The sequence below is a fragment of the Callorhinchus milii genome, unplaced genomic scaffold, assembly GCF_018977255.1.
Source record: "Callorhinchus milii isolate IMCB2004 unplaced genomic scaffold, IMCB_Cmil_1.0 Scaffold19, whole genome shotgun sequence".
Taxonomy (NCBI): Eukaryota; Metazoa; Chordata; class Chondrichthyes; order Chimaeriformes; family Callorhinchidae; genus Callorhinchus; species Callorhinchus milii.
Genome location: NW_024704760.1, coordinates 7122881 through 7132634, shown reverse-complemented (window position 1 = coordinate 7132634; position 9754 = coordinate 7122881).

Genomic DNA, 9754 nt, shown 5'->3' with positions numbered 1-9754 from the left:
GCGCTTTGAGACGTTGAGAAGACATGAAAAGCGCTATATCAAATGCAAGGATTATTATTATTATTGTTAAGGATAAGTGATAGCAGCAGAGATTGTTATCTGCTTGGCTCAACTGGTTGCATTCTTGTTTATTTTTGGTCATCCAGTCAGGTGTCTGACACATGCGTGTGACACCTTCGCATCGAAATTTCCTTCTGTTCGGAATGTTCTTACCTAATCCCGAATAGTAATAATAATAATAATAATAATCCTTGCATTTGATATAGTGCCTCATCACGTCTCAAGATGTCTCAAAGAGCTTCACAGAATATACTGTAAAGTGAATTGAATGCATATATTGTGGGTGAAATGCAGTACAGTAGTGCCCCACAAACAGTTGTGGATTGAGTGACCAAATTATTGTTATTACTCATAGATCATGAATTCTTTGAAAAGAAGAGGCGAAGGATGCTTTTGCGGGAAGTATATTAAAGTCGGGCAGAAATTAAGTTCTGGGCAGAACCATTCTATGATTCTATAAATCAATCTGTGCTTCCATGAATCATGTATGTCATATCATTCCAGAGGTCTGAGTTAGCCAAATGCCAACCCTCAGGATTATCCGTTCAGTCAAATCAGTAAAATATTACTCTTCCATGACGCATGTAGATTTAGCGAATGTAGAGCTTGGATCTGCGTTCTTAAGCTGCATGTGGCACTTTCGTATTCGTCTAACACAGGAGAAATTGTTGAGATCTTTACCTTCTTAAAATTTAAAACTGCCACACCTTCTGGTCTTCTGGATGGGTTGCTCCCTGTTTTTTTTTGATTTGGTTGATTTACAAAGCGAAAGATCTTATGACCTTTGCAGCTCAATCTGTACATCCCTCTCAGCCACCCCTCCTCATGCTATATTGCCAACGCCACTTGAACATTCTCAGTAAAAAAAATCCTGTCAAGCACTTTGAGACGTTTTAGTAAAACGAATATGAGATGAGACACAATATTAAATGCAAGGTTTACTTCTACGTCATGGTTAGTTCTGGTTATTTTCACAGTTGGATAAGTTCCCAAGGCAAATGACAATTGGGATAGAGTTGTATAAAGGTACAGAGGTCGACCTAATCTACCACCAACACCTAGGATATGGTGGGGTGAGCCTCCAGCTACTCTGCTCCCATCCTCTGGAACTACATCCTGCAGTCCCTCCGCCTCGTTCCCTCCCTGGCCTCCTTCAAGAACCATCTCAAGCCTCTCCTCTTCGACTGTGCCTTTAATCACCCTCCTTCACCCCCACTGCCCTCCACCCAACCCTAACTCCCAGCTCAGGTCCAAAACACTGACTGTCCAGCACCTTGGGACATCCTCCTGATGTGAAAGGTGCTATACAAATATCATTTTGTTTTTGTTGTTGTTCATTCAGAACTCTGCTGGCCACATTCTCACCCGCACGAAACTCAGCTCCCCGATCACCCCAGTCCTTGCCAGACTGCACTAACTCCCTATCCCAGAGAGGATCGATTTCAAGATCCTCACCCTCTTATTCAGGTCCCTGCACTCCTCTGTGAACTGTGAAATTTCTTTTCAAAACTGAAGATACAGCCAGTCTAATGTCTAAAGTTGCTTATATAAATATAAATCATATTGTATTTTTCGATTCTAGGTGATAAGTGGACCTTCAAAAGAGACATTAGTACAATTCAAAGTTTTTCATCCATTATTATTCATGTGTCAGTTGGCTCAGTGCCAAAGTGAGTGAGTCATTCTGGCAAAGAGGAGTCAAAATGCAAATGAATTGTGCATTGTTTCAGGTTAAACACACTCATTCTTAGGGCGCAAAATGTGTTGAATGGGTTTTTTGGATGATACACTGGGTGTTTCGAAAGCACTAGTGTGAACAGTTTGTCCCGAAGCAGAGGTTGTCATATTTATATTTTAGATTCATGTTGTTTGGGCAACATTCACAAATGGTCATTCAGTTCTCTCATGTAATCTTAACTTTTATGGATCAAGTTTTTAATCGTTCAATAGTTTTCACTGTTCATTGCCGACACTTGCTTGAAACACCCTGTATTGTGTGTGTAAACTGATGTACACGTCTCAAAGTGCTTCACAGAATATACTGGAAAGTGGATTGGCTGTATTTTTAGTGGGAAGCTAATTGTGCGCAACAATGCCCCACAAACAGTCATGAATTGAGGTTTTTTTTAGGGATTATTACCCCCGAAAGTGCTCCGCTGATCGATTAACACCCGGGTTTCTATTTACTCTTAGGCAAACAGAGCCGTGTGTCGTACCACCTAACCTTATCTAGTAAGATCGATCACTTTGTATTCAAATGTCTCACTGTGCAACTTTGTGGAAAATTCTTGTTTATCTTGTTTCCTGTCTTGACGCATCCTAAAGTATTGAGTTGGGTGTACTTTTTCAACCCCAATTTTTGCACACCTCTATGAGTAAGGTGATGCATCAGTCAGCGGGTTTCAATCATCTTTAAATGACTCCAAATGACTAGCACTTTCTTGCATTTATATAAAATTTATTTTACATCTACAACAACAACAACAACAAGATTCCATTTATAAAGCGCCTTTCACGTCAGGAGGACGTCCCAAGGCGCTGCACAGTTGGGTCATGACCCGAGCAGGGGGGAAATGGTCAGGGTGAGGGGAGGGAAGGGAGGGAGCAAGGAGGGGGGAAATGGTCAGGGTGAGGGGAGGGAAGGGAAGGGAGGGAGCGAGGAGGGGGGAAATGGTCAGGGTGAGGGGAGGGAAGGGAAGGGAGCGAGGATGGGGGAAATGGTCAGGGTGAGGGGAGGGAAGGGAGGGAGCGAGGAGCGGAGAAATGGTCAGGGTGAGGGAAGGGAGGGAGCGAGGAGGGGGAAGAGAGTCGAGAGGGGAGCTGAAGGCACGGTCAAAGAGAAAGGTTTTGAGACCGGCCTTGAAGGAGGAAAGGGAGGAAGCAAGGCGAAGGCACTGGGGGATGGAGTTCCAGAGCCTGGGGGCTGAGAGGCTGAAGGCCCGACCACCGATGGTAGGGCGGTTGGGGCGGGGGACGTGGAGCAGACCAGAGCCAGAGGAACGGAGGGTACGGGCAGGTAGGTAGGGGGATAGTAGGTTGGAGAGGTAGGAGGGAGCAAGGCCGTGAATGGCCTTGTAGGTGAGGATGAGGATCTTGAAATCAATCCTCTGGGGGATGGGGAGCCAGTGGAGGCGAGCGAGGGTGGGAGTGATGTGGTCGCGAAGCCTGGTGCGGGACAGTACACGAGCTGCAGAGTTCTGAATGAACACATGTTCACTACATTTTACAGTAAAATCATGCGAAGCGCTTTAAGACACCCTCCCGACTTGAAAGGTGCTGTATCCAACATAAGGATCATTTTATTATTTAAAAGGTATGCATGTCAAACTGAACCATATAACCAACTACTGTGCCTGTTGTCAAATAGTTCTATTTCTATTCCTGCTCAGAAGCTTAAATGCATGTGACATTTTCAGGGCGAGGTAATGTAGGTTCCTCCCTAGCAAACAAACTAACCCCTCCCTACATTTCCATAACGCCTTTCACATCAGGAGGATGTCCCAAGGCATTGGACAGCAGATATCAGTGAGGCGCTGATAGTCTAGAAAACTAAGGGGAGGAGAAATGTGGTGTGTGATATTACACCCGTCAACATTATTGCGTAACAAAACAATCCAGTCAGCAAAACCGTGAGTACAGTACTTATCACTGGTCTCGGGGGATTAAGCCTGAATGAATGTTTGTTCAAAATACGACATCCTTTCCTTCACAAGTCATTCCATAATTGAGTGTAGGTGGCCAATAACAACAACAACAACTTGGATTTATACAGCACCCCTCATGCAGAATAGCGTCCCGGAGGTGGAGCATGACCTTGAGCCTGGGGGAGGTGAACAAATACTACCAAATAACCCAAACTGATACCACAGTATGGCCAGATTCCACACAGGGCGCACAGGTTGTGTATAGGTTTGATCTATAGATTACATAATTAAATTACACAAATAGTATAAAAAATTTCAAAGGGTGAAAATGGGCAGGTTTACAGCCAGGTATCAAGTAACATTGGCGAAATGTTTTAATACAACAACAACAAAGTTACATTTGCATAGCACCTTTCAGGTCGGGACAGTCAGTGTTTCGGACCCGAGCTTAGGGTCGAGATCGGGGAGGGTATGGGGGGGAAGGAGAGTGATCGAAAGCACGGTCGAAGAGGAGGGTCTTGAGATGGGTCTTGAATCAGGCAAGGCAGGGGGCGAGGCGGAGGGACTGTGGGATGGATTTCCAGAGGGTGGGGGCAGAGTGGCTGAAGGCTCACCCACCAATGGTGGGGCGAGCGAGATGGGGGATGTGAAGCAGGACGTCAATACAGTACGAAATTACATTTATATAACGGCTTTCACATCAGGAGGACGTCCCAAGGCACGAATGTTCAGGCTGCTGTCAATCTTGTGACATTTAAAAGAGCAAAGAGCGCAGATTATCAGCTCTCAGTCTAGGTGACAACTCGAATGTAGTGCAGGGCCAAGCCGTGGATTGTTGGAGGCTCTATCCTTTGGATGAGGCTTTAAGCTGAGGTCTCATCCATCTGTCTGGTCAGGCAGGTGTTAAAGATCCCATTGCACTGTTTGAAAAAAGAAGGAAGTTTTTCCCAGTGTTCTGACCACGAATACCCCACATTAAATCAATCATTCCCCGGCAGGGCAAAATCTCAGGCAAATCTCCTTACTCCACACGTCTGTTTACCTAAGAGTAGTAGGAGGGGTTGTTAGTCAATTAGCGTATCACTTTCCAGGGGTAATAATCCCTCCAATAATCCCTGTTTGTGTGGAACAGTTGTGCGCAATTGTCTGCTGAGTTTCGCCCACAAAATATACAGCCACTTTACAATGTATTTCTGTGAAGCTCTTTGAATCGTCTCAATGACGTGATAAGGCTCTATATCAAATTCAAGGATTATTACTATCCACTTCATGGCTACTGTGCACAAATTGGCTTCCTCTTTGACAGTGCCTTCGTTTATTCTCCCACCTCTACCCCCTTTATTATTATTATTATTATTATTTGCCCACCACCCCTCTTGATTGTAGCCCCCAGCTCGGGTGCAAATGCTTCACTGTCCAGAGCCTTGGTATGTCCTCCTGACGCAAAAGGCATTATATAAATGTAATTTGTTATTGTTGTTAGAAGATACAAGTTACAAGTTCGCTGACAATATACGTTCACTACCCTTTACAGAAAACTCTGTGAAATGCTTTGACGTGATAAATAATAATAAATCAAAATCAAGGATTATTTATTATTTAACACAACATTAAGTGCTTAAATGAAGAGTCATGATAGCAGAAAAATACCCACTTTACTGATTGTACTGATTTACTTCAAACAGGTATTAATTAGGGTCACCTCAGGAAGCATTATTTAGACTAGTTCTATGTAACGAGAGGGAAATGGATGACTCAATGAATGAATAACCCTAAATTGGTACAGAAAGTATGTAGACTTGCTGATCATACATATTTTTTATCTAACAAGATCAAACAGAGAAATTGCCAGATACCATTATAGTTATCTCACGTCAGCCCAATTTTTATGGTATGTGAGTTACAAGTGTGCCCAAAACCTGATTCTGATCCATGGGTCTGGGACATGTAAGCTTCTGAACAACACTTTTCCAAAAGAAAGTTTTTAAGCAAATCAAATAATTGTAGATCGGAGCAAAGTGCATAACAAAGTGATAAAACATCTCCATTTTCAACTATGATCCTCTAAAAATATTTACTTTACAGTCGTTGAATTGGAATTATAATTTGGCATTTAGAAATTGCCATGTCTAAATAACTGGGAAATCTAAAGATTAAACTGATCTCTGTGCAAGTTGATGATTCTCAGACACACTTTAATTGACATTCAATTTCAGATTTAAAATAATGATAATCTTTGGATTTGATATAGCGCTTTATCGCGTCTTCGAGACATCTCAAAGCGCTTCACAGAATATACTGTAAAGTGAATTGACTTTATATTTTGTAGGCGAAATGCAGCAGCCAATTGCGCACAACAGTGTCCCACAAACAGTTATGGATTGAAGTGGACAATTTTTTTTTTTTTTTGAAGGAATTATTACCTCCGGAAAAGCGATCCACCAATTAACTAATAACCGGGTTCCTACTTACTGCTTACTTACTGATAAACAGAGGTGCGTGGAGTAAGGAAACTTGCCCGACATTTTGCCCTGCTGGGAATTGAACACAAGTCACTCGTTTGCGAGGCGAGTGCTCCAACCACCGAGCTAAAAGACAACATGCAATTATTTAGTGCCCTTCAAGTGGATAGCCTCTCGGAGCCTTGCACAATAGCAACGATGGTCGCTGAGCAGGGGAGATGGGGGAGTTGACCATAGGAGCGGTCGAAGAAAAAGATTTGAGGAATGGATGATCTCATAGGCATGAACTGATTGTCTCGGTGACTTCACATTCACACAGAGTGCAGACTCAAAGGGAAAAATCTTGCTTTAGAACGAGAAAAATATCACTTGACACTGCCCAAAGACCTATAACAAAATAACAACTCACAATCAAACCTATTCGGAAAAGTAAATGCCAAAATCTGACACTTTATACTGAGTGTGTGATTCTTGAAATGGTGATGATATGGTTAGATGAACATTTCAAATGTAATTCCATTTTTCCAAGTTGTTTTACCACACCTTTTAGAGTCCATTAATTAAAGGGGAGAAATTCTTCAGTACAAATAACACATTTTGTCAAACTGGCATTTTCTCCTCCCTCTCAGTCTTTGGAACGTCCTCCTGACGTGAAAGGCGCTACGCAAATGTAATTTGTTGTCTGTTGCTGTTGTTGTAAGTTTAATCTCCCATCTCAACAGCCTGGCTCAGTTGGTAGCGCACTGAAGAATGTGGTGGATTCAAGTCTCACTTGAGGACTTTGAACTCACACAGTCTAGGCTGACACTGCAACGGGGTGTTGAGTTGAGTGCTGCATTGACAGAGGTCCAGTCTTTGAATGAGATGGTTAAACCATGCTCCTATCTCCCTGTTCAGGTGGACTTTAAAGATACAATACAAAACTACATTTGTATAGCGCCTTTCTCGTTGGGAGGCCGTCCCAAGACGCTGAAACAAAAACAACTTGCATTTATATAGCACCCCTCATGCATGTTCCTATATAAATAAAATAATAATCCTTGCATTTAATATAGCGCCTTATCACATCGTTGAGACATCTCAAAGCACTTCACAGGATATACTGTAAAGTGGATTGACTGTGTATTTTGAGGGCGAAACCCGGCAGCCAATTGCACACAGCAGCGTCCCACCAACAGTCATGGATTGAGTGACCAATCTTATTTTGAAAATAAGAGGGAGCAAGTGGAGCCTGGCCAGAACTGGTGTGATGGGGTTTCGGAGTTTGCAGCGGGCGAGTATGCGGGCATCGGAGTTTTGGACGAACTGGATTTTGTGGATAGTGGAGCTAAGGAGACTGGCAAGGAGGGCAGGAGGTGACGAACGCATGTAAAGCCACTCAGTCCATCACTGAATTGGCTACCACAGCACTATTTGAAAAGAGAAGGGCAATTCTTCTGCTGTCTAGGCCAATCCGTCAATCACTTTTTGGTGAAACTGGTATGTTACCAAAAAATTAGGCGCCACATTTGCCAGCAAAATCCGGTCACTACACTTTACAGTGCATCTGGTGAAGCGATTTGTGATGCTTATTATTATAATTCCCATCTATGACACTGATAATCCTTGTTCCTAGGCGTCTGCCAATGCACGCTAGTTGCTAGGAGTTGCAAAAGAACATTGCAGGTGCCTTACCTTCTGAGTCCTCCCCTCCTTCCCTTTGGGGAAGAGGTGTATCTCGATTTAGCAACTCTCAGTGAGATTACTTTGCGTCTGCCCGCCGTAAAAATTTCTAAAAAGCGTCTTCAAAATGCTTAAATATTCATCGATTGCGAAATATATTAAACCGTATCGCTCGCAACGTAGCAGAGAGAAGGTCGAGGGATGACAGGATATGAATAGCCAAGATAATAAAAGGATTTAAGGAGGAAAAAAATAGGGAGCTACTATTTCTGCTGATCAGTTGACTTGAGAACAAGTGGGCAGGAATTTAAGACTAACGATTAAGAGCTTGAAAGGGGCAGTTGCTCTGCTCGGTGAAACAAGGACAACACTATCGTAATGGGTTGAATAAACGCCTATTGAGCCACGGTTGACAATGGGCTTCTTTATCTCTGTACAAGATGTTTAGTGCACTCTAGTGGATTAACAGTGGCACCACACCACAGCGCCTTATCACATCTTCGAGACGTTTCAAAGCGCTTCACAGAATATACTGTAAAGCAAATTGACTGTATATTTTGTGGGCGAAAGGTACCAGATGTGAAACCAGGTTTACAAATACAAAATTACATTTGTTTAGAACCTCAAAGGGAAATCTTCTCCTGTAATTACAATATAATACAACATACATTTATATAGCAGCGTTCACATCGGGAGGACATCCCAAACCGCATTTAGAGTGCTAACTGGGCACTCAAGCTGGGAGTGGCAGTCAAAGGCAGTGGAAGGGGACAGATGCCTAAAAAAAGCACAGGCAAAGAGGGGGGGAATTGGAGACAAGTGTAGTGACTGTTTTTTGTAGGCAATGGTGCTTAGAGTACAGCAAAGTCCCACAAACAGCCATGAAATGAATGACAAATTTATCTTGAGGTATGAAATAAAAGCAGAAGTCACTGGAAACACTCAACAGGTCAGGCAGCATCTATGGAGAGAGGAAAGTGAATTAACGGTTCAGGTTAACACAAACAATTTCCACAAACAGTTGTGGATTGAGTGACCAAATTATTATTATTATTTTATTTTTTATTATTGTTTTTGAAGGGATTATTACCCCCGGAAAAGCGATCCGCCAATCGACTAACAACCTACTTACTTACTGCTAGGTAAACAGAGGCATGCGGAGTAAGGAAACTTGGCCAACGTTTCGCCCTGTCGGGAATCGAACCCAGGTCCTCTCGCTTGCGAGGTGAGTGCTCCCGGAAAGTGCAGGGCTGTGTGTTTTGTGGGTGAATGCGATACAAACACAAGACAGATTCTTGTACAACCGATTTCCTCTATCATCATTTGAAGAACGAAGACTGGTCACACACTGCCTTAACATGAGTGTCAACTGTATTCCTTACTTACAACAATTTACCTCTGGAATTTCCATGTGTAGGTGGGATACTCCTAAGTGTGGTGATGGGTTTCCGCATGTGTCAGACACCTGGATGACTTCCCCCCCAAAAATTATTTCTTATACGGAGGGGGGTGTGTGTGAGAGGAAAGGATTCAAGTAAAATTCACTTGAACTCTTCATACTGCTGAATGCAGTAGCAATGAAAAGGCTGCAACAATAATAATCCTTGCATTTGGTATAGTGCTTTTCATGTAAAGTGTATGTATTTTGTGTATTTTGGAGATAAACACAACAGCCAATTCCCACACAGCAATATTTCACACACAGCCATGATGTGCATGACCACGTTTTTTTGTGGGATCATTGTCCAGGATCCTGGGAGAAATTCCCTTTTCTTTTCAAATATGCCATGGGAATCCTTAACAACTTCTGAACAGTCAGACGGGATCTTGTTTTAACAACTCATCTGAAGGACGGCACCGCCAAAAATGCAGCGCTCCCCCCTATATTGCACTTTATTGCAGTGTCAGACAGGACTGTAAGCTCAA